The sequence below is a fragment of the Lonchura striata genome, chromosome 4, assembly GCF_046129695.1.
Source record: "Lonchura striata isolate bLonStr1 chromosome 4, bLonStr1.mat, whole genome shotgun sequence".
NCBI classification, from domain to species: Eukaryota; Metazoa; Chordata; class Aves; order Passeriformes; family Estrildidae; genus Lonchura; species Lonchura striata.
In genome coordinates this window covers 33,816,520-33,842,846 of record NC_134606.1, presented here as the reverse complement: position 1 = coordinate 33,842,846, position 26,327 = coordinate 33,816,520, and the positions used below count along the sequence as shown (strand labels likewise).

General features: G+C 34.3%; 1 protein-coding gene across 5 annotated transcripts in view; it reads left to right on the top strand.

The window, feature by feature from the left end:
• The window catches only part of TENM3 (teneurin transmembrane protein 3), a 1,282,397-nt gene that overhangs the window by 40,966 nt on the left and 1,215,104 nt on the right, over window positions 1-26,327 (top strand). For all 5 annotated transcript variants that reach the window (XM_021548380.2, XM_021549050.2, XM_021548299.2 and 2 more), the window contains exon 2: window positions 9,950-10,066. The gene's annotated coding sequence lies outside the window, so the exon portion shown is untranslated. The remainder of the gene's footprint in view (window positions 1-9,949; window positions 10,067-26,327) is intronic.

Below are 26,327 nucleotides of genomic sequence, written 5' to 3'. Positions count from 1 at the left end.
TTGGGAAGATCAGTAAGGGGATGCTGGAGAGAGAGGAGACAAGGGACCAAGACCTGGGTTGGGTAAAATAGTTTGGGAGAACATGAATACAGAAAGAAACTCTGTGGAAATTTTAAGATTTTATGAAAAGTTATTACCTGACAGTATTTTAAAATTTACTTTAGCTTTTTTCTATATGTATATTAGCTCTGCTATGTGATATTTGCTCTTGCATTTGGATTTTTTCCAAATGCAATACATGAATCCCAATAGTTTTCTCAGAATTAATATTTTTGCTATTTTTGTTCTGAGCAGTGGTCTCCAATTTATTCTTGTTTGTCTCTCTTTCTGCTTCCTTAACTAACTCAGATCTAGTAATTATTAAAACCCACAAAATCAAATATTTTTAGCTCTGATTTTTGAATCTTATTCTAATAACTTCTAGTTATTTTTTTAACTACATAAGTACTTTTCTGGACTCATTAGTTTTTCAGCTCTTAAATTGTATTTGTTTTGGTGGAAGACTTTTCCTGTTTTTAAATTGTTTGATCAGATTATGCCAGTAAATGAACATCAGGTACATTGAGATCTAGCCACACTGTCCAAAATTGAGGCACGTATTTTAAGAGTCCTAAACTTCAATGTCTTCTAAAGGTACTCTCTTTCCATTTCATGGTATAGGGAATTTAGATGCTCAATTTACACTCCCTCATATATTACCAGTGGTGTTAATCCATACTGTATAATACAAGTAATTTCTGCCTCATTTCTGTTTAACCACTTGTTTGGAAGTTTTAGGCTTAAATTAAGTTCTTTATGCACTCCATTTTTGTGGTAGATAAGAACTTTTTTTCATTATTTTCTGATTTCAGTTATTTCTATTTTGTATGGACGCAGTTCATCAGTGAAGTAATTAAACCCCATGTTTTTGCCAACAGCTAATTTTAGTACCTGCTGGCTTTCACTTGTTGTGGCAGCAGTTGTCATTGTTAGACCCTAAACCCTGGTTTTGTTGTGTAGATATGTGTAAATGTGTATGTGTGTGTGCATACATATTTATATCCTCCTGCAAAGGTCACACTTCTGCCGTATATGACAAAGTGTTCATGAAAAACTACATGACTTTAGCACATTATCTTTACAAATGCCTTAATTACCATATGTCTGTGCATGCTACTACTACATCCTCACTAAAATGCTATTGCATAGCTTTCAATAGCTCTTTCTAAAATAATTGTGATTCTTACATAGTTTGAATTTTGGCTAGCCAGACTTCTCATACTCGGTTACAATTAAATCAGTGTTATTCTTTCCTAAAGGCAACATGTGTCCTAGTCTTATTGCTAAGTCTTATATAAGGATATACTCTCACCCAGGGTGAGATGGCTATGAAGCTGAATTCAGAGGGTGAGGAGAAATTCCTGTTGTATGTCTTTTCTGCTGAACCACTAAAAAGAAGCAGATGTAGAGCTAAAGCTCTTGATAGGGAGGATGTGTGCTAAAATCTACAAACAATTTCATGGGTGAAGGTATGGGTGTTAACGTCTCTTCTAACTTGAAGCAGCAGGTTTGTTACAGAGTACAGACAGCTTGGCTCCTGAAATGGACAAGTGTGTCTGCACCGGCCCAAGTTTCTGAGCTTTGAGGTAAAATGGCACGTTCAAAGGCAGACATGTGGTAGGCAGTTTAGGAAGGCTGGACCTTCCCAGTACCTCAGCCAGTGGGGAAAGGAAGAAGGCAACATGCAGCTAGGAGTTTAGGATCAAAGGAGGCTGTGTCCTCCAAAACCTGGAAAGAAGAAATCCCGTGGGCGCATGCCCCAGTGGACTTGGAATGAATTGCAAGATTCCTCTGTCTCCTTTAGAGACACTGGCTTTTCATAGTGTGATTTTCAATATGTTCTTCTTTGAGACTCTGCTGCCAACAGAAGGCAATGATTCTTGAAATTTTGGGAGGTATTCAGATTTATAAAAGGCTAAAGGTGAAAATGTGAAAATTACTCTATTTATTATCACTATGATTAATAAGGAAGTAGTTCCCTTGAACTCTTAGAGTTTTGCTTCCTTTGACCAGTACATCCCCATCATTTGCGCTATCAGCTCTGTAGGCTGAGGGGCAGGTGCTGAGGGTTCCACTGGGGCAGGAATGTCGGGGTGCAGCCACAGCCCGGCTGAGGGCAGTGGGAGCAGAGCCAAGAGCCGCGCACCGCCGGCCCCTGGCAGCACACAGGGCCGGGCACCTGCGGCACTGCCGGCTCGTGTCCTTGGGCTGGGAAGGTTTAAAAGCCCAGGGGATCCTTTGTTTGGTGTCCCTCCTCAGAGGGCACCAGCTTGGGCTGTTCCTGGGCTACTGCACCGTGAGCAGATGGCTTTATGGAGAGAGACACCTGAGCCAGTGCCATGGCAAACCTGGGATGGATCTGGTGAGAAACCTGCTCTGACTCTGGGATGGGATGTGGGAACCCCTCGGGTCACTGCAGCCACTGCTGTGGAGAGAGATCAGCCCAGCTGTGTAAGTCTGTGGTGATAGAATGTCACTGCGAGAGTCTTGTGAGACTGGGAGTTTTCCCCAACAGCAAGCAGCATGCTTTTTATCATTACTGCAAGTTTTACCCTTCTTGTATTCATGATGGAAACCTTTTTACAGTTGTCTGGCATTGTATTGCATATCTTTAATTTTGAAAATGAAATAAAATATATACATTTAGGCAAAAAAGTACAGTTCTGATAGTTTAGATGACTCTTTCTGTGTTCTATTTAAACTAAGGCATTTGTGTTAACATTTGAACATTAAGGAAAGTATTAAATCATAGAATTTTAGGATATCTCAAGTTGAAAGGGACACATAAGGATCATTGAATCCAAGTCCCCATCTTGAGCTAACTAATGATCTAAAAATAGCCAATACTGGATATTCTGCCAGGTAGCTTTATATGCAACTGCTGCTGTCTCCATCATTGTTCTCATCTCTTCTTATCTTAGATGCCAACCTCTCCATATTGGATGGGGAGTTGGACTGCATCCAAATGATCTGGTCCATGTAATTTTTTTTCATCCCTATTTTTGGTTACTTATTTATTCTTCAATCTCTTCAACATGATTCTGAATACTTAGAAGACAAAGCTAGATCTAACTTGAAAAAGATCATATAGCAAGTAACCACAGACCCCAACATTTTGGTTGTTTCTGTTGTCTGAAGGGAGATTTTCTCTGTAGATCTTGTTTTTGTAGATCTTGTCTTCAAAATGGATATATTCAACTGATGGAAAAATGTAATTACTGTCCTTAAGATAATTTATCACCAAACTACATTTGTGACATCAGCCATTATGAGGTCTAATGCATGTAATTGGCAAATGTGTTTGCATCGCATACTTTATTCTAATTGACGTCTACCATATTGCTGCTGACAGCCTTTCAGCCCAGATGAATGCTTTTTGCCAAGAGCTGAAGTAGTCATACATGGACACATTGTAGTGAAGATAGAGTAAAATTCACTGTGTATTTTTTTACTGCTCAGGTGTCAAGTCACCAGTTCTGAATAGTGAGGCTTTGACATGCATCAAGTAGATTTGTAACGGTTTGACAGTGTAACTTCTGAGGGTTTGTACAGTACACCAAAAGAGGACTATTGAAATAATGAAAGGTTGCTATGTGCTTTGAAGGACTGAATGTAATTCATAAAAGGCAAAACTTTATACACCAAATCACTGAAGAAAAATATTTTACTTAAACTATTAGACATTTTCTTTCTTGTAATAAGATTACGCTTTGTCATCAGCACTCATGCAAGAGGACAATGAAAGTTAATTTTATGAGTTACTGAAGGCCATAAGAGACTTTCCAAAGCCATTAAATAGTCAACATACCTACTACAGTGGCATCCTGTCAAATAGTAGAGAGTAGCCTGTCAGTCTTAGTGAACTAAATTGTGATGTACTGTTGCATGTAGGCAAAGGTCTTCAGTGATAAAGATAAAATAACTGTAGTGTTAGTGAGATTAGGATGTTTCTATTTGTTGTTTTGGCTATAATTAATTCACCCTAAAATCTTTAGAGGAAAAGTCAGAGAAGCACAGTATCACTGTATTGAAGTGGTTGTTCAGATAAAAGAAGTATATTGAAAGAGTAAATTACATTAAATTGACATAATACAGTAATATTGAAACAGGAAAGCTACACATTATGCCAGTTTTTATAGGCATTTGAACATAAAAAGTCATTGTTACCATCATTTCCAGTACTCCTTTTTTTTCTATATATTAAGGCATATTTTCTCCTTTCTTCCAGAGTTCCTTGAACATTCTTGCTATACATGATAAAAAACCAGTCTAAATTGTAAATTTAGATCAAAACAAAATCTTACCTCATTATTTGAATGTCCTATTAGTTTCAAGCCTATTTTAAATTGGTTTTCACCATGTTATTCTTTGCAATGTGAAACATTCAAGAACTTAACTTTGAAAAAATAAAACTGTTTCATTTTAATACATCTTTTAGATCTGGTAGCTAAAAGCCAGCTCACAGCACTGTACTTGAAATATGTTGTCCATTGTAGACAATATTCTGGATTCATTCAGTCATGCCTGGATTTCATTAAAAATCTACAAGGGAGAGAAATGGCTAGAACCTTTCCTCCTGTTTTTGATAAAAGGTTTAAATTAGAGAAACATATTTAGTTTTAATAAGCTCTGAAAGTTTACAAGTAAGGATTGTTCATATTTTTGTGGATGTTGGGTAGAAAGCCTTTTTTACAAGTTCTCATATTATGCTTATAATAAGATATTGATTAAATTGTTTTAACTCTCTTCCCAAGCAGCATTACTGCATTATAAAATCACTGAACCATTAAGGTTGGAAAAGAGCTCTAAGATCATGAGCTCTTTATGGCATCTCAGCATACACATCCATGTCTCTTACAACATGCATATTGTCTAAAAGCTATTCTGTATATTTTTATAGTATCTATGTGTGAGGTATGTGGGCTTCCAGAGACCACATATAACATATGAAGGATTTGGAAAAAGAATTCAGAACTTCAGAAAGAAGTTTAGCTGTGCAGTAGCAAAAGAATTATGATTAGATTTTTCATAAATAGACTATTTGATATTTTCAAACAGTTAAGGTGAATTTACTTTTCACCTTAAGATGACAATTTTTTTCAGGCTCGTGCTTATTCAAAGTATTTTCTCATAGATCTTATTGGAAGTGAAATTAATATTTTTACCAGTCATTGGGCATAATTTTTCTAGTGATGTTGTGTTTTCTATAACATTCACTGTACAAATAAGCTGCTAGAAATTGAAATATCTTTCATATTTTAAAAGGCAAAACATGATAGCAGCAATATGATTTTATAGAACTCTGAAAATGTAAATGACACATCTGTAACCAAAGGAAATGTGTCTGAAGGTTTCCCTAACTATCTGCATGGAAGACAATTGAACACAATTGTAAGTAATCATCAGAGTACATACATCTAAGATATCTATGCAAATTTAATTTTTTAGCATTTTGCTAAAATAAATAGCAACTATTCTCAAATTTTAAATTATGTAGTTTTTCAGATTTGACATCTACTTTTTGTACAATGTGATCCATAACCTGTGTGTGTCCATTTCACATAGCAACGCCTATTTGCTCAAAATTTAGCTTTCCATCTACTTTTAATATGTAATATCCATGTTACATAGTTTATAGGACACTGAGGTTGGTCAGGCATGATCTGCTCAGCCAACAAGAAATGGATTCTACAAATACCTAATCCACAACCTTTTTGGGGACACGGTTAAGGCTGACCAGCCTGTAGCTCCTTGGTTCTTGCTTTTTGCTTGTCATAAAGAGGAGCGTGACAGCAACTGCCTTCAAGTCATCAGAAACATTTTAAAAAGGACAGGCAGTCTCACAGAGACACCTGCTAGCTCCATGAACACCTCTGAGGGTGCCGTGCACCACGGCCATGAACTTATATTAGTCTAAGCAGGTTAAGTAAGTGATCCACTCCTGTTTCATCTCCTGCAGGTGCTGCTTCATGGCTGGAGCATCTCTTCAGAAGCTTAGGGACCCTAGAGGCTTGAGGAGAAGCCTTATCAGTGGAAAAAGGCACGGAATACCAGTGCTCTTTGTATATGGCTTGTCTCTAGCCCTGCTGTCCCATGGGGCAGTGGCAGCCACTGCCCAGGGCTGCCTCCCTGCCCTTGGTTGCAGCTGCTCCCTGCGGCTGTGTCCTCCTGTGCCCACCGAGGGCTCACGGCTAATCCTGGCTCAATACATCTTGTCCTGCCCTGTCCCATACTGCCCTACCTCCCTGTCTTGCTGCAAGGCTTTTAGAAGATTGGCAAGTTTTCTAGACAGGCTTTTTTTTGCATGGAAAAGGAAATAATAGAGTTTAAAAACCTCCAGACTTGGAAAAAGAGTGTGTGAGGGTGTGTTTGGTGTTGGCATTTTTTTATTTAATTTTTTTAAGGTTTTATTTATTTGTTTGACTTATTTATCTATGAGCTTTGTGAGTGATGTTGAGTAGAAGCCAAGGCATGTGCTGCTGGCAGATAAGAAAAACAAGGCAAAAAAGGAGACTGGAATGAACAGATAATGTTCTGACACATTTGATAGATATTCCTTATCTTGGATGCTATTATCATGGAAGTAGTAGAATTACAGGGCTGAACTGCTTTTCTTAGGGTCATTTTATATGTTAAGGGTGGGATATTACAGACCTGAGAAGCCAGAGAAAGTCTTATGAAAAAAATTAATCTAGTACTTAAAATGCGATACAGATGTTAACATAGTCTTCTCGCCAGGGATAACTGATAATTTCTCATTGCTTTCATATGTCAAAGGGACAACTATCCCAAGGCTTTGTGTAAGCAGCACATCTGTTTTAGACTTCTTGTCCTGTTTTAAACTTTTGTTAGACAGTGGACTATATTTTTGTTAATAATCCTCCAAAAGTATATGATGCCTACTATGTCTTATGGAAAGTTGTAGTCTCTAATTTCCATCCTAATATTAAAGAAAATGGCTTAACCTTATAGATCAGAGAGGGTGAAGTGTTGAGAAGAAGATGAGCACAACTGAGCTGGAGTAGCAGAGAAGCTGAAAAAATATGGGCTACAACGGCATATATATGCAGTGAACATGTAGCTCATTCATTTATTCAAGAGGAACAGCAGTTCCACGAGTTTCTGTGACAGCATAAAGAAACACCTGACAACTTGCTATTAAGTTCAGCTTGTTAGCTTATTCCTCAGTTGATTTTCCTATGTTGTGGAGGTCTTCATGCACACATGTACCTGTGTGGTTAACTGATAGCTCCCTGTATTATCTTTTCTGTGAGCTGGCATAGGTGAACCTGGACAAATGAGACACTTGTTTTGAGTGGTCTTAGATTTATTTTGTTTTGTCTTCTGTGTTCTTTCCTGTTGTTAAAAAACCTTCTGTACTCTGATGTATATATTTCTCTATTTAAAGAGCTTCGCCCTGCAATCTAATATAGCTGTCCCAAAAAACAAACATACATTTTGAAAAACAATTATATTTAAAAAAAAATAACAGACTGCATTTTCATCAGTGCAAGCTGAAGAGCTATAATGCTTTAAAAAGAAATCTTCACTGAAAGATCCAAGGAGCTGGTGGGACAAATCTACATACAATTATGTAAAACCTTAAAAATTAAACATAAATTATCTCACATTCTGTTAGCTTCCTTGTGTGAGGTAAGAAGTGTCTTTTCCAACCTAGTTAATTGGGTATAGAAAGCAGTGGAAGATTCAGGGGTCAGTATTGGAATTTCACATGAGTGATGTTAGAATCCAATGATTTTAGTACATATAAAAAATTAATTACACAAAAAAATTACAAACTTATAAAACTAAATACAAATTATCTAACTGCAAGGCTAAGCTCAACTAGAAACAAAGAACTATATTTTATTTGCATCTTAGGTGCAAAGATTATTTGATTTATAAAGCAATAAAGTATGCATAAAGGAATAAACAAATCTTTACATGATGTATAGTAGCGCCATATTTGAGAACTTAAGGATGGTGAAATTTCAAAAGCTCAGAAAAGGGCTGAAAATAAGACCTGAATAAATATCCAAAGAATTGTGCATCATTTTCTTATCTGAATCTTCCTGAAGGAAGGTCACTGAGGGACCTGAAATTATCAAGCTGTTCTTCTAAGCATCTGCAAGAGATACAGCAATTGTACAGCATAGATTTCTCAGGAATAAGTCAGTCCTATTTTGTGTCTTCAAAAACTGCAGCAAGCCTTAAGGGTTAGGAGACATTACTTTAATTTAGTAAATAAACTGCAGTTTTGATAATTGTGTAGCATTCTTTTAAGCAAGCCACAGAACTGTGATCTAGATAAAATTAGACTACAAGTATTATTCAAGTTTTTTGGGTTAAAAGGATATAATATTTATTGGCAGTCACTCTTCCACAGTAACTGGGGTTGTGGGGAGGAGTGTAATTATGTAAAATTCTGTACTGTAATATGTATGGTATTGTTGGCCATTTTGGAAATGGAGTAGATGCTAATATTGCTGCTGTCCCAGGCTTAAAATAATCCAAATAAAATGTAGAAATACCAGAAAATAATAGACATTCAATTTGGTGTAAAAAAGCAGAAGCCATAAGTAGAAATAATGAACAGCACAAATGGAAGATGAAGAATTCCTTCTAATGCTTCAGGGAAGAATATGGGGCCAGCATATTTACCATGCCATACTGTTACATGTGTGGCAGGTTCCAGATTTTTTGTTTTCTTACACAAGTGATTTCCTTCCTTCCAGCAGTAGCAGAACTCAAGATGTGCTAAAATGCCTGGCAGACATCTTTTGACAAATCTGAAGACACTTCATTCCTCTATCACCCTTTATGAATTGGAGGCATGACAAACATTTCTGTTTACTGGGTTGATAGTCTGTGGCAAAGGCACAAGGAATAGAAACTGCTGAAACAAGATCCACTTAATCTCTACAGATGTTTAGGAGCATAATGTGTAAGGATCCAGTAAAATAACTTGGAGGCTCGAGTTGTCTACGTTTCTAAATGTGCAAATAAAATGTACCTGGTTTTTGATAATTCATTAAATTAAATATTAAAGGCATCAAAAGAAGCCTGAACCAAATTTATTCAATCTAAAAAATGGGAATAATGAGGGTTGCAATATAGAAAATTTTTGATAAAGGATATCCGCATAAACTTATTTAGATATGACAAGAATTATAAGGAATTAATTTGCAGCAAAACCTAGATATAAAAGATAAAGTAAGAATGGTTATCTCCCAGGGTAGATTTTCTTTAAAAAGTGTTATTTGGAGTGTGATTCAGCTACTTAAAGGGAGTAGTACCAGCCCTTGTCAGTATTGGTTTGGATGTGAAGATACATCTGAACCCTGCCTCCTTTAAAAAATACCAAAACAGGCCATTTTTAATGCCTTATTCCTGGCTCTTCTGCTTTCTGTAGAACTCTGCCAAGTATGTAAATAAGAATCAGAGAGAAGAGAAGCTGCTTCTTCTATTTCTACTGAAATTCAAAAATTATGAATTAACTCTACTGTTAAATAAATATGACTGTTTATTTCTTGTATTCTATGTACTCCAGTAGTTCTACATGCTGAACAGAAATGTGGTTGTGGTGTTTTGGGTGGCTGGACCAGCTCCCTCTGTGGTCATTATGTTTCTCCTGTCAGGCTACCACATAGCTGCTAAGGTGTAATGATAACATCTGTTTGATTCTACTTGGCAGTCTTGAGATTGTAGAACTCTGGAATCACTTGGGTACTACAGAATTAAATGAAGACTAAATTTAAACTTTTGTCTGCTATAATTCCATATTGATGAATAATCGTATGGACTGTGCCATAAACTATTGTTCAACATATTCTCATTTTTTCATTTCTAATAATTTGCTTTGTTATTTTCTTTATTTAGCTGCACTGACTCTCTACTGGTTATTTCCTAGGTGTAGCTACAGAAAGATAGAAAATTGATCACAGGAAGAGAACACACTCTGGATTTTCTTCTGACGTGCAGACTGCACTGATTGAAGTATTGAATCCTTTTGCAACACCACCTTCCTGTAAGTAGGCTCAATCAGGGGGAAACAGAATTTTGTTGGATTTCTGTGAAATTCAGTGCTCTACAAGGAAAATTGCTAATTTAGTATTCTACCAGAGAAACAGCTACAAATATTTGTATGTACACATAAGAAAGAACAATGTGAATGCTTAAAGCTTGTTCTGATGTTCCTCCACTGCCTTTTCTGAAATTTAGATTGAGGAAGGAATATCATGAGTTACAGGCATTATTAGCCAGTTTTTGGAAATGGTAACTCTCTATACTGTAGGAGGTGAAATAATGAATTTATAAGGCAAGAAATAGAATTGTAACATGAAGGAATTATAGGGATATCTGTATTTGTTCTTATCAATTTCTCTGTGTGTCACTAAGATAACAAGTAGTCATAGTCTCTTCCAGGTAGAGATACACACTATGAACACTAAGAGACAGTGTAAGCATTGTCCATGGCTGCCCTTGGCTCTGTGCCTTGTAGTTATTGCCAAGGGACACAGAAATGAAGTTCTGAGATCCTCAGAGTGACAGTCTAAGGATACGTTGTGACTAGTAAATATTGAATGTTTCTTAAATTGGATTTTATCACTATCACAAGCTGAGATATAAATCTCTTTCTTGCTACGGGAAGGATTGGATATTTTGAGATATTTTGAATTTATGAAGCATCCAGGTTTATAAATTAAGGCCTTCTATTGCAACAGGTGTTTGGACTGACATACCAGTTTTCTGAATTCAGAGTTATAAGTTGTGCATACAAAGCAATACTATTTTGGAATTATTTATTCATTTTAAAAAACGCTAGAAAATGTTATATTGCCTTATTTGATTGCCATTTTATCTTGTTGAAATGTGTAGATATGTTGATTTTCCTAGATGATAAAAAAAAACCATGGTGCTGATTAGGGAATGATATACCTGTATTCCTATGATATACTAAACTTCTTTAGAAGTTTGACTCTGAAATTCAGGTGTTGATATTAACTGGAATATTCAGTGCAAAGGAACTAAAATAGGGATCCAAAATGATGAAATAAAAATTTTTACTGTATTGAGCATTTAACTTATCATTGTCAAACATATCAGTGTCATTTGTGCACTTTATTTTCTATCGTATCATAACATATTTGCATCTACTGAAACAGCTCTTGAATATTCAGTAGTAGTGTATTGTTGTTTTGTGTGATTTTTCACTTAAAGTTGACTTTTTTTCAGGGATCTAGGGAATGTAGCTTGCCATCTGTTTCTTAAATCTCTGTACATCTCTTCTGCATTGAGTGGATAGCCTTTGTTGCCTGGTTTCATGATTTGGAAATAGGAAGTGATGCTTTGAGATAAGGCAGTACAAGGTTACATTATTGCTCATTTGTTTATCTGTACTCATTACATTTGAACCCTCTGTAAGGAGTGGCATTTGATAAGGGAAGGGTCTTACTATGCTGTTTCTAAAACTTAATAGAAAAGAAAGGCCGAGCAGAGGGGAGGGAGTTGCAAACTGACTGGCTGGCTATAGGGTAAACTTAAATTGTAGTAGGTGAGGGAGTAAAAAATTGCAGCTGTCTGTTATGGGAGAAACTTCTGTCGGAGCTCAACACTTTCTCACAAGCTAAAAACATTGCAAATTGTAGATATATCAGAAACAAGGTATCATAAAGTTTCTCATACTTCATAGAAATTTGTTCTTCTAATGGCCACTGTGAGCAGTTTGTAAATCTTTTCAGCTTCGGTATTCAAAACCAGAGGAATGCTGACATATCTATAAACATAGGGAGATGCAGTTTTGGGAACTGAAATGCCTGGGTGCAGTCAAATGAATGAAGTGTTTGCCTCTTGTTCTCAGCTTTCTGTTTGTTTTAGGTGTGTTTGTATGACTTCCGGGTGCTTTTAATGGCAGAGTTGTTTTTCAGTGCTGAACATTTGTTTATAAAATAATTGAAGTTCATACAATTCACCATAGTTCAATTTACTTGAACATGTAAATTGGCTCATTTATGAGTCACTCTTGCATGACTAGTACAGCAGTATTCCACATGATAATTTAGGAAGTATACAGTAATTGGCATGTAAAAATATTGAAACAGATTGCCCAATACATTGTATTTCTTGGAAAAAACTGATCAATTCAATTTTTTGAATTATGTACTGTTTTCTCATGGAAATGAAAGTATATTTATTAAAACAGCAATGACTGTGAAGCCTTCTATGCTAAAATTTGATATTTTCTTTTGCCAAAGAAGCAAATAATGAGATTAACTCAAGAGTAATTGTTAAATTTAAAGTGCAGGTAGTGGGAACACAAAAAAAGCTTTATGATGAGTTTTTGTCAATCTGTATAATTTTTCAGTTAAGCAGTCATAAATCAAGGAATATTGTATTTTTGAGGCTCATTAAAGAGACATTATACATTAGAATAGTGAGGCAGTCAGCATAATGAAATGATGAATGCCTATAACTATCTGTATGTAAATGATGTGAGACAGATTTGCTGGTGCTACAGAGGAAAATAGCAATCTATTAGACAGTTCCCTGTAGGTGCTACTTCTGGATACAACTGACAGATGTTAAATGTAAACCTCTTCAACATCAAGCACTTATTAGCACTCAGTGGGGAAAAGATGGCAATATAGAATAAGACAAATAGCAGATAATGCTATTTAAATATCTTTGTTCTTATGAAGCTTTATTGCCACTATGTTATTGTCTGGAAGGCTGGGTTTTGTTTGGTTTTTCTTGAGAAAGTCTAGGTAGGTAAGAGAACATTTTGGAATTTAGAAAATTGTAATTTGAAGCACTTAAGAAAATTCCCTCAGTATTATAATGATGGAAAATCTATGAATGTACCCTTTCATTACCACACTTATTGTGAAATGTTATTTGGTAAATATTTGTTGAATCATTATGTGATAAATTTCAGTACTGTATGTGTTTCCTGACTTTATCAGACTAGTTTTGTTTCCTTTCTTTTTTTCCTCCTATGATAAAATAGAAAACTCTAGTCTTTCAGATTTGTCATTTTAAAGGAAAAAGACCAGATGTAGTTAATGAAACATGGTTAGCAATAGCAAATACTTTTAGGACATGTTATGATTTCATTTCCAGGCTATTTGTCTCAGTCCTAGCCTGAAATACTACTTCTGGAAGTATAAAATATTAATCTGTATGAGATTCACAATAATACAACTCTTCAACAGAGATCAGCATTAAAGTAGTTCAAGAAACTATCAATACTACTTGATTTATTTCTAATCCTACTTTGTAATAGATTAGGTTAGGGATTTATATTTCTTTAAAGTATGAATCTAGCCACATGAATTGATTTCTCAAATTGTCAAAGCTTACTTTAAAGCTTTTTATTTTTTGAGATAGTCTGTCCCTAATGAATTTTTTCTAGCTGCCAGCCAAGCTAGAGCAGAGAAGAGATTAAGCCAACACTAAGAGTGATGCAATGTCTACGTGTTTAGATGGCCTTATGTCTTTTAGTATTATGAAATCTCTGACACTATGTGTGCTTTTTCCTTGTTCTCTTTTGTCAGCTGTTTAACACTACCTTGTGTTCCTTGCACTAAATCTTTTTGGAATTTAGTGTTTCACTGCACCACTGGAGATTTGTAATCCCCTTTCATGGTGTTAAATTGTCGGCCACATATGCACTGTGTCTAACTTAGTGGACATATTTATTGTTCCCGGGCTACTGTGCTTGCTAATTTGTTTCTTTATTGCTTTGCCTTGAATTAGGCAATAATCTTCCTTTCTTTCCTGAGTTCTTATAGGAATAGCTAAGTTTATTCCCTTGTACTTCTTGTTCTTAGTTCTCACTCTCACCAATTAAATCTAGATTTTCTTCATGTAGATGGATATTGGTGTATGTTCACATAAAACAGCTCAGTTTCAAGAATGTCAAATGTGAATATCATCTCAGTGGGGAAAGGGGAATAAATACACTTTGAGAGACTTTTAAGCAATGACCCATGACTGCAACAGATTTCTCATATAGCCAGAATTTGGAAGTAAGGAGGAGTTCTTGAGTCTAGGAAATGTATTATGATCCTATTAACCTATGTTCATTAAATGATGAAGGGCTTAGAGCTATTGCTGGATTTTATCTCCTTCTCTTTGCAACACAGTAGAGTTGCAAACATTTATATTAAAAGAGCTTTCTGTTCTTTTCCTGGTTTAAGCTTTGCTCCCTTTTCTTTGCTTCTGTTCTCAGCTGTGTAATAATCCCTCTTATGTCAGATGCCACAAGAATTTTCAAAACTGTCTTGACTATCTCGTTGAGCCAATCTCTGAAACATTTCAAAAATAGTGAAAACATCTAACATGTACCTTCACATGACAGATAACAAAACTGGGCTGTGTGCTGTATCTAAAAAAAAACCACAAACACAAAGACGGCAATATGTGTTCTATAGAAATCTCCTAAAATATATCTGTTTGAACATTTTATACCCAAAAATATAAGAACCAAACCAGCCTTTTTTTCTTCAACCCTTTAGAGCTTCTATGTTATCCAGCAAAGTAACTAAGATCAGAGATTACTGCATCAGAAATTAAATTCTATCTGTTCCTCTGAGGTTAGTTCTCTATGATCCAGTATATTTCTATATGATGGAGGTAAATCACTAGAAATGGGTCTTTTATGATTCTGATAAGTGCACTTATTTGATGAGCCAAGGTTTACAAATTATCCACTAGCTTTAAGAATACACTTAATATGCATATATGATTGTAGACTTTATATAAATATAGTTCCTCAGTATATGCAAGGTATACGCAGTGTATGTAGTCTTGTAAATGTTGACTAAATATGCAATATAGAAATTAATTTTTAATACATGTTTACCTTTAGGAAAACAACTACAGGTCAATAATTAGTACATTAATAATACATAATATATAATGTAATTGCTTCCAGTAGTTTGTAAAAATAGCTTTGAAATGTCTCACCAAACTTTTTTAACTAATAAGAAAGCACACTGAAATGTGTTTAATGGTTTCATTACTTCTGTTTAGACTAAAATAAATAATAAATTTAGTACAATGACATCTATGCAAATTGCTGGGGAATGATGCATTTTTCATTACATACTATGTCAAATCACCAAAGAAAATCCATAACACTTAAAACTGATTTGAAAATACATGTATATGTTATGTTGAGAGTTTTATTGCACTGTCATTGCATTTTTAAATCAATTTGCTTTTCTTGTACTTCTCTACTTGCACTTCAGTTTGCTTCGAGTACTTGAATAATTTTTGTCTGAGCTTAGCATTAGATATCACTAGCATTATTTCTTTATATATCAGTTAAATCTGACTGATAATCTATAAATGGAAATATTATTTTAAATCTAATACTTTTGTCAGTTGTATTTATCTGAATTTATAACTTTACTAATTGCAAAAGGATTGAAATCGCTTCGATGTTGTTTCTCTTTTACTCAAATTCCTTTACAGGAAGTAATAAATAAGTGCTACAATGCTTGTCCAACTATTTCAGCTGTTTCTTTTTTAGAACTGAATAATATGTTTAAATTATATTGAATGACAGTTGTATGAGCTGAGTTCTACTGTGTAAGTGTGCCAGGGGAGTACAAAATTAAAATATAAGCCCATGATGTAATAATATATCATTAGTACCTATTTCAAGTAATCAAACAATTAAATTTGTGATGAATTATAGTGTCGGTATTGTAAAACAAGTAATACTTTGGGTTAACTGAACATCTGCGAACAAGATGCATGTGGATTTGTGAAACAAAAGTCAAAAGAGTCTTATGAGCCCATTCCTTGAGATTTGGTCTCTACAGCTTTTACAAAAACCATTTGTAATTTCACTTGTAAGAGAGCATTCCGACTGGACCAAAAAGTCATTCTTCACAATCGGTGTCAAAATAATGTTAGTGCTCATCTGGGAAAGGAAAGCATATATTTAGGCAACCTGTTATATCAGATAACTTTTATTTTAAATATTGCTAAATTCCACAAATACATAAAATAGAAATCTTTGTATGGATAAGCTGAAACATAATGTCCTGTTGGGGGTTTAAAATCTAGGTTTTTATATTAAACTGAAAAAAACCCCATAAATGCATATTCAGCAAAAGATCCCAGTCATGCCATGCTAACCAGCTGAAGGGAGGCCTAAAATTTTCACAGCAGTACCACCAAAAAATCTGAATTGGGAGGGACATACAAGGATTTAAGTGAATGGCCCATACAGGAATCAAACCCACAACCTTGGTGTTATCGGCACCATTCTCTAGTTTTCCTTGAATAGAAAACTGAAAACTGTTCTTCAGTCTTTCCAACATAAAAGCATAGTTTCATGGTTACAATGGAAGGAGACTCAATGATTAGTTGCTTCACTGATGCTTTTAAAATTTGATAGCTCAGTAGCAGGAACCACTGTATGTTATCATTGCCTCACATTTGTCAGTCTGCACTTTTTAACATTGCGGACACCGTTTTAGGACTTCATTGCCAAGAGATGAAAGTTAAGGCAAGACTATGGAAAAATATGCATATGGAAATGAGTGACAGTTTCATCTTAAGACTTTTCAAGAATGGAGTGCATATATAAACAGTCTTAAAGGAGTCTTTTGTTTTTCTGTTTCAAGATGTGGAATAATTTTTAGCATAACAATTAAGTAGAGGGACAAAGATTTATGAGTAGTACTGAAAATGGTGTGGACTGAGCAACTGGATTGCATGTATTCTAGGTTTCCTCTTTAGCCATTTTAAAATGTTGACATTCATAACAGACTGAAGGTGAAGAATTGTGGGGAAGAGAAGAACTAAATTGTAACTAAATGCAAGAAAACAGTAGAAAAGAATAAACAATAGGGAGAGTGTGACTTTGGACACCACTGAAGAGAATGAGATGAAAGGTTGCTGGAAATGAAGAAAGATAATGAGAACTTTCCCATCTTAATTTTAGACATTGCCATAACCTTAGGCAAACTGTTTGACATTGCAAAGCAGAAGCAATTATCTGTTTTACTGAAGTGATTTTCACCTGAAAGGAATGGAAATTAGGAAATGAAAAGATGAAAAAAACTGGCATAGGAACGCTGTACTAGCAAGTGTGTATTTAATATCCAGTAAATAGAGATGAGATGCATCATTTAGTAGTAGTAAAGCAAACATAAATACTGGTTCTCTAAAAAGATCTTCAAATATAATTAAATATATAGATGTATATATTTTGCATCCTTTTATATGTATCTCTATACACATCCATTTTCATAGTTTTGTATGCACACATCATTAGTACCAAAGCTTTATTACCTATCTTCATTTTCTGGTGAACTTTAATCAAGTTTTTCACTTCACAATTGCATCTTATCTTTATATTTGAGTGATAAACCTGCATAGGTTTCCTTCATTCTTCCTCCATTGCAATGGAAGTGCTTGCACAGTAGCCCAAAATATATTGCATTTCCCCCTTTTTCTCAGCTGCGCCAGACCAAGATATGTTTAATAAATATATAGCGTTTATTTTTTTGAGCGGTAGACAAGAACAACAAAAGATATCTTAGATTAAAATAAAAAATATGACATTTTAATTTCTGAAAGGAATACATTTTTTTCTACTTGTTGCAATGTGAAAGAGATTGTATAACCTCTCTAAGGAAAAGAAGTTTTAGATTCACAAGAGTATGGAGTGAACATTTTACCTGATCTTGCTGATAGGCATTTCATTTTTAGTAGATATATTTCTTTAGTACTTGACTGAAGAAAACAGGCTTCTCTCTTATTTTGAGATGATTTGATTCTATATTTTACCAAGAGCACCTTTTCCTGATTTTCCTATTAATATGTCGTTATTTCCAGCCAAGTTTTCTTGCCTTTACTTTCTGATTCCCTCCCCAATCCTGCTGCTCGGGGGGTGAGTGAGGGCTGTGTTGTACTTGATTGCTGGCTGGGGTTAAACCACAACAGGAGGGAAAGCCAGATAAAAGGACTAACATTTTCATAACTGATTTTAAGAGAAATTTATTTTTTGGCTGAGTTGAAACATATTTTATGTAAAAGAAGCAAGACCATAATAAGTAATTACCATAATAAATTTTTACCTTAATAAGTAAGAACTTGAAGTTTATAGAGTAAACAAACATACAGAAGCTGTTAAGACCATGGAATTTTACAGATGTTAAACTGGATAAGGCATTTTCTTAGTGTGCTCCATATTAAATACTAAGATAAAGATAGATTTCATATTGTACATAGGCGTGTTTGTGTGTCTATATAGATTTAAAATTAATGTCTCTGTGCTGAGATTTGTTTTGTGAGTAGGAAATAACATGAATCATGCAAGAAAATAGGTAGGGAGCTGCATTATTGTTATAACAAATAACCCCAAGAATAATTCAACCAGACAAGCATCTGTATTTCTTTTGACTTCTGGAAGATAAAATAAAAAAAAATTGAAAATTATTCAAAATCTCACATTAAATAAAAACACCTTGGATGCTTTTTTTCTACATTTCTACATTCTCTACCTGTCATCTTCATTAAACTTAGCTTCAGTTCCACAAGCATGTATAGATGTGGAAACTATGAATATTTTTGATTTTGTTTTGGATCATAGATGGTTTTTATAAGCTACTTTGATATTTCTGACACTTCCCATCTTTTCAAACAATTTTTTCAGTTTATTGCAGCAAGATGGAAGCTGTCATCTTATGTTAATGCTAAGACTTTTAATAAAGGATTTAAGCAATCCCTTGGCATAGTCCTGTATGTCTCTCTAGAAGGATAATTATCATATTCACATTACTTTCTGGTGACATTAGTAAGGATGAACATATTCACTCACATACATATATACACACCGAGATATGATATATCTCGGTGGATATGAAGACATGTAGCTACCCTTTGCTTTTAATTGAGAAGAGGAAGAACACAAATACAAAATTAATGTTGCATCTCCAGGTAATAATGAGATTACTGGTGGAATAATGTTTGTATTGTATCTGTTCTGTTTTTTATTTTATTACATTTTTTTACCAAATCTAATTAAAATGTAATTCTAATTTCACTGGGACCTGTTCACTTGAAAATGCAACTGCTTTATATGTACATGATTACGTAACATTTTCTTAGAATTCAGTAGGACTGTTCTCTTGAACAGTAATCCAATAAGAGAGCTATACAACATATATCACACATCAGATCATTAAGGAAGATAATAATACAACTACTCATTCCATTTGCCTTAGCACACCCATAAAATTTTTATAAGTTCTGTTACTCTACAATGATGTGTTTAAAGATTCCAGTCTATGTCACTTTCATTGTTTTCCCTTGAGTATAACACTTGGAAAAACTGATCTTGAAGTCCCTGCCAAAATGTACCACTTATAGACAGTGGTTTCTTAGTTCTTTTTTCCTGCTCTTTTTGTCCTGCACTTTGAATTTTTTCTTTTTTCCATAATTTTGGAGGATTTAATCTAAAGCTATCTTCTTTAGAAATCTAAAGTGTTAATTTGTTAATATGCCTCCAAATGCTACATATTTTAAATTGTAATGGAAAATGTCAAACAATGCAGAATGTTTGAACAGTTACAAAATTTATTTAAATATAAAAAATTTCACTGCAATTGCACTGCAGAATTCTCTGGCTAGTGATGCCCTGCCAGAATATAGCTTTCATTTCTTCATGATGATTTTGTGGGCAGAAGAATGGACCAAATTAATTACTAAGATTCCCTCTAGGCCTATTTTCTATGGTTCATTTTTCATGTTCTTTTCAGGCAATAATATAACCGTTAAGTTTTAGATTTTTGCAACTAAGTGGTACTTTCTGATTATAAAAATGGTTGAATTTAATATAGATGGACTAAGCATTTGCATTTTATTAAGGAATAAATGCTGCTGCAATGAAATTTACTTTATATGATATATATTATTACACAGGATATATGAATCAAATAAAAAATAACAGGAATTTCAAGGTCCTAATGGACCTGTTAGAAACAGGAATTTTGTCTTAATGGTTTGGTAATGTTATAACCTGAAGAGTAAGAGGATTAGAATGTTTATAAGGGATAAGCCATGCTAAGATCCTACTGGTAGTGATTAATTCAATGATTTAACAATGTATTCAAACACCACTTAAATATTTTCAAAAAATTATTTTGCTTTGATGTTGTGAGGTTTTTTAGTAATAACAAGTGATATCTGTTCATTTGTCAGCATTAATTATTAGTCTGGTAACATAGATGCAATTTTTCAGAGTAGGAGATTGGAAGACCTACATATAATTTTAACTTATATGTAACAAATTTCTACTCCTTTAACATAGGTAAAAGATTTCACATTTTTCTTCCTCATATTTTATCAAAATAAGTCAAACACAGCCTTGCCCACACTCAGAGTTGTACTGAATGTGTTAGCAGAACAAATCTGAAACCCCAATCTGTTCATGTAGCCCTTAGAAAATTTCAGGTAACATTATCAATTATTTACAGTGATTCCTTTTTGACAGAAATTAACCCTAGTTAAAATGTGGTAAAATAAAACATAGATTTTATAATTTATTTTCCTGACATCTTAAGAATTCAGATTCATCTAAAATCTCACAATGTGTGTGGGCATCAGAGAATTTGTAATTAATTTACAAATTAATCACCAGGCAGGACACTTTGGTATACAAGACCGAGAGTGTGATAATAGTAGTGGTTGGCCTATTGGTTTTTGTCTGCTTGCAGATAATGACTAAATAAAATAGTATTTACCAGATTTACCATTTTTATTTTTTCCTGAGCTGAAATTTCAAGTTTGTTTTCTTTATTTGTGCTCTTCAAATACTTCCTTTCTATTTTCTTATTGAAATTAAATTTTGTTTGAACAAAGAGTTTAAATTTAAAAAAATTCCAGGATGTCTTCATTTAAATGTTGCAAATAATCGATTACTAAGAATAATATTTCAGATACTTTGAGAATGAGATACTAAATGAATCAGATTACAAGTGTTAGCAAAATTTCATAAAATAAATTTTTCATTATACTTCTATAAAGCTGATCTTGAAGACACAAAGGGCTGCAATATATTTTCTAAACTGGCAAGGTTAAACCAAGGAGTCTACTCTTTGGAGAAAATTGGAAGCACCTCAAGGATTAAGCAGGAAAAAAAAATTAAATGCTTGGTGTAGACCAAGAAGTTTGTCCTTTTCAAAAACTTTCCTTGCAAGTGCCTATAGTGAAAGATTTGAATTTTCCTATTTTTGCAAGCAACATGCATTAAAATATTTTTTTTTGTATGTGAGACATTGCAGTCATGATGCACATTAGTTTGTTAGAATAGACAGTGGCTGGAAGAGGCAGTAGTTAAAGTCAGTCCTAACTACTAGATTATTATAAGGAACCCAGATATTTCTAATGTCAAAATTAGGAACCTCATGATACTTTTGAATCAGTATGTTGATAGTTAACTACCACCTGCAGGAAAAGTTTCTAACACTGTTAGAATTTATAGACTTCCCTATAACTGATACTTTATTTCTGATGATGTGGTACTTAGATTCTGTGGCCCATCCATGATGATTCTCAATACAGGAATTAAAGGAAAACAAAATAAAGTGCATTACCCTCCCTGGGAAATTCCACACACCTCCTTAAACCCTGCCCATCTTCTAAAGGGAGCTTCTGTTACCTGATTACTCAGACACCATTTTCTACTTGAACTATATCACATGTCTCCTTGTGTGAATAAGATCAGGTAGCTCTCTCTTTAGGGAACTTCTTGCAGCACAATGGAGTCTTGTGATCTGCTCATTGTGCCTGAGGAGGAAATGAAGGTTTAATGACAAGCAATTCCATCTTCAGGCTGTTCTTTATTATCTGTCACTTTCTTGTCACTTCATATTAAATTATGACAGTTTAGGTGCAGTGCTGTTACTCTATTTTTGAAGGAGTTTCTTGAAGAACATGTTTGATATTTGAATAATCAAAGAAAAATTCTCCAGCACCATTTTTCTTAGAGTTTGTGTGACTTTCAAGTGAGGTGACCCAGTCTTCGATACTATGTTCAATCAAAAAACATCATTCTTTTGAACTTTGGAGACGAAGAAAAGAGATTTTTTTTTATTATGTATTTATCTAATATCTTAAGTAAAGATTGGTTATGCTTTTCTGCAAGCTGATAGAGTAGAAAAATAAAATGTGAGATGTTCATAACTTTTTGTCTATGCTATTAGGGGCTAATTAAATGAGAGGCAAAAGAGCAGAATTTTTTATCATAAAACCAGTCTTTATTCTGTGGATGCCATTTTAATCATGCAAAGCACATTATAATTACATATGATTTGTAGGTGCATAGGCAGTTTGTATAATTGGATGTCTGCCTGTTTTCCACAGCAGGATGAGAAATACGATTTTAAAGTCTAGACACTGCTGCTTAAAAAGCAGAACCATAGTTGACCTCTGGGTATAAGTAATTAGGAAATTAGCTACTAAAGGATCTTTTAGATATGCTGGCTGGCCTACATGCATCTTCACTTAGCCTCAGTTGCTTGATCAGAGGGGGTTGACCTCTCATCTGGTCTCTAAAAAAATTGTGTATAGGTTTCTTGTTTTTTTCTTAGAACTTTAAGTTTTAGCATAAATGTAGTTTTTCATGTGTTTTTGTGTTTTCTACCACTATGAATGTGTAAACCTAAAACAAAATATAAGCGATTGTAACCTAATGCCACATCATGCTATTCAGTAAATAATACTTGTGGTGAGGATGGGAACAGATGTTACTCCACTTGGAATTCACTTGGAATAACAATTCTTGTAATGTGAAGCCTTAAGCAGTGCACAGCAACATTCCTGTGGTTGACCATCAAAACTCCTGTGCATCTTTTTGTAGGCAGAGGGAAGTTTGCTGATAGTTTTCACATTCTGATTATGCACCTGCCGCCAACACTGGTTGTCTCTCTGAACATGGCAATTTGCAGTGTTGGTTACAGAGTGACCAAGAATTCTGAGCTCTTGGTAGTAACCACCCCCACTGCCCATGTGGCTGGAGGGCTTCCTGCTCGTTCTCAGGAAGAATGTGCACTCCCCCTGATGCTTGGATGCAGGGTAGGATTTTATATTTCATGGTTCTGCATGTAGCAGTTATTCATGTATGCAATTCAGTCCCTTCTTTATTAGTCAAAGAATGTGTTTCTAATGTACAATTAGTTAGCCCAGGGAGCTATATGCAGAAAATATTAATTTCAGGAATTTAAGTTCAAGAAAGTTTAAGGGTGACTGAGATGTCGCAATACTACTTTTGGAGTACATGTGTGTGTGTGTATATATATACATATATATATATATATAGATATATAGATATATAGATATATATATAAATGGTTTTAATTACCCAAAATAATTATAAAATAGAAGAGTTAACAATGCATTTTTATGAAAGTTGTTCATAGATAATACTCAGCAAAATTTTTAAAAATGCCATTTGCAACAGAAATAATTGTGGATACACTTAACGTGTGTATTCTGTTCTTGGCTAGAATAACAATACTTCATGGTGAACATTACAGGTTATTAAACCAACAGTTAGTTGCTTAGAATATATATATATATATATGCATACATATTTATAATTAGTATTTTGTATTTAGTATTTCCAATAAAAATGAGTTTTCTGGTGCACTGAAATATTTAAATAGTAATCCAAATGCATCAAGGAGCGACTCATAAGTGCCCCTTAAAAATGTGAAACATGAAAATGAAGGTCCTGAGTCAGTTGACACATTACTGCATCTATAAATTATGTAAATATACTGGATTATAAAGCTGTACTGTTGCAAATACGGATTATATTTAAGAAACCCTACATGCTTACATGCAAGGAACACCTAAAATTTGTGTAATTATCCAGATTTTTACATATAATAATTACAATTCAGTAAAGAATTTATTTTGCTTTTTTTTTTTTTTTTTTTTTTAGCCAGAACTACATTTTATTTTGTAATGATTAATGAAGTTGTGGTTTAAAAATAATTTTTTAAGATAGAAAATTCCTGTAGCTCCAAGGATAAAGAGTAAATAACAATAATGAGGTAATCCATATCTTAGCAAGCTAAAAACCTGTTGCCAAAAATTTTATAAATAAGTATCTATCATCCTCAAATATTAATGTGAACTAATATATTCTAAGGATCAGTGGATATTTATATTTGGTCTTAATTTCCTGGAGTTTGGTATAACTCAGGGTATTTTAATAGTGTACTTTTACTTTAAAATAATTAAATTGGCATATCTAAGGTAATTTTATGGTTTTTTTAGTTCTAGCCAAAAACTTGCTTTAGTCACCTAGAAGTATGTTACCTTTGGTACCATGTTTCTCAGTTTAAGGTACTTGCTGAGAATAGGTTGAGGGATCTTTTGAGGTCTTCTGATCCAACACCCCTGTTCTAGCAGAGGCCCCCAGAGCTGGCTGCCCAGGGCTGTGGCCAGATGACTTTTGAATATCTCAGAGGATGGAGATTGTGGACAGCCTGTGTCTGTGCTTGATCACCCTCACAGTGTGGAATTGTTTGCTCTTGTTCAGAGGGACTCCCCTGTGCTCCAGTTTGTGCCCTTTTTCTTTTTCTCCTGTCACTGAGCACCACTGAGGAGAGACTGTCCTCTTTGCGCCTTCCCTTCTGGTTTATATGTGCTGAGTTCTCTGACCTTTCTTTTGCGTTATACAGTGCTTTGTATTCCAGAATATACTGACAAATTTCCAGTCACAGGGAATATGAGAAAGCTGCATCTGTCTTTAATATTGAATTGTTCTCAGCATTGTTAAAATACTTTCCTGGCTTTACACATTTCCGATTATTTCACTTGTGATAATAAAATTGTAGGGTTTATGCTGAAATAATCAATGAAGAGTATTCATTTTCTAATTATAATTCATCGTATCAGACTTATAAATCACTCCTATAATGTTCAAAGTCTTACTGTACCTCTCTTTTTTTAAAAAAAACCATGCCCAGATATATAGGAAACACATTTGAATTTAAAAGTGGATTGGCTAAAAATTAATTCCCAAACCTATTTCAACCTGTCTATGTAATTTAATTTTCTCAGAAAACTTCATTTAAATTTAGTAAATGAATCTGATGTTATTTGTGTTTCTGTTATTTTGGCTTTTCTTATCTCTTCATCACAGTGGCTCAAGAATTTAGATGGTTCAGAGACTGCTTAAGATTCTAATCTTGCTGCAGTCCTTTCAAGGTTTGTCAAGATCAAAATTCCATCCAAGCCAAGGTGATTGGTCATGTCTGTATGCTTAATAAATACCATATGACAATGAAGTAACTGGCATTATTAGGAGTTGTGCTTGATTACCTGGTGCTGATGACCATTCTCAGTTTACAGCTCAGTGGGAAAGCAGCCATCAACAGGAGACAAAGGGGTAACCTGAGCTCATCAGTTTTGAGTTAAATCAAAAAGATCAAATGAATCTGTTTTTGTAACCCTTCAAAAAAATATGTAACCCCAGAAATTTTAGCCTAATTTTTAAGGAAGCAGGGTTTAACAAATGCTCTTCCCATTCCATCTAATAATTTTTGAGCCTGTTCACAAATCTGTCATAATGAAATAGATTCCTTAAAATTGTTATGTCTTTTAAATTTCAGAAAGTTAGTGGCTGAATAGAAAGTTTGGCCAGACATCTGAATCTGACATTCTCACCACCTACAGTCCAGTTTTACTTCAGACCGGCTTGGATATGCCTGGTAGCATTTGGAAAGTGTTTAGTGCTTTTCTCCAGCAAATTTTTAATTTTAATTTCATCCTAAAGGATTAGAATGCACCAAATCATTTCTGCCAAGGAAAGTAAAGTGTAAGAATTAACTATGAAAGGGAGACAAAGTTCAAAAATCCACTCCCATTCAAAATTAAAATGCCCATGTGGATGCATGTTTGATGTTTTAGATTATTATGAGGCATTTAAATTGTGTGTATGAGATACTGAAGGCCTGGGGTATAGTGGGGTGTGAATCATAAACAGTAAAAAATGATTCAGGGGTAGCAAAATGAAATGAAGGACCCCTGAGTACTTTGTGCACAATGTGAAGGAAAGGACAGAGTACTAAGTGACAAGGAAAGATGCTTGGAGCACAGGAATTCATGGAGTAAGCTATTCATAGGGCAGTCTCCCAAACCATCTACAGTCTCTTTGGCCATGTCAGTCATGCTTACTTCCTGCTATCCTGAGTGGCCATGGGTTTACTTTTTAGGCGTGTTCATTCTGTTCATTCTGTCTGTCAGTGTTTCAT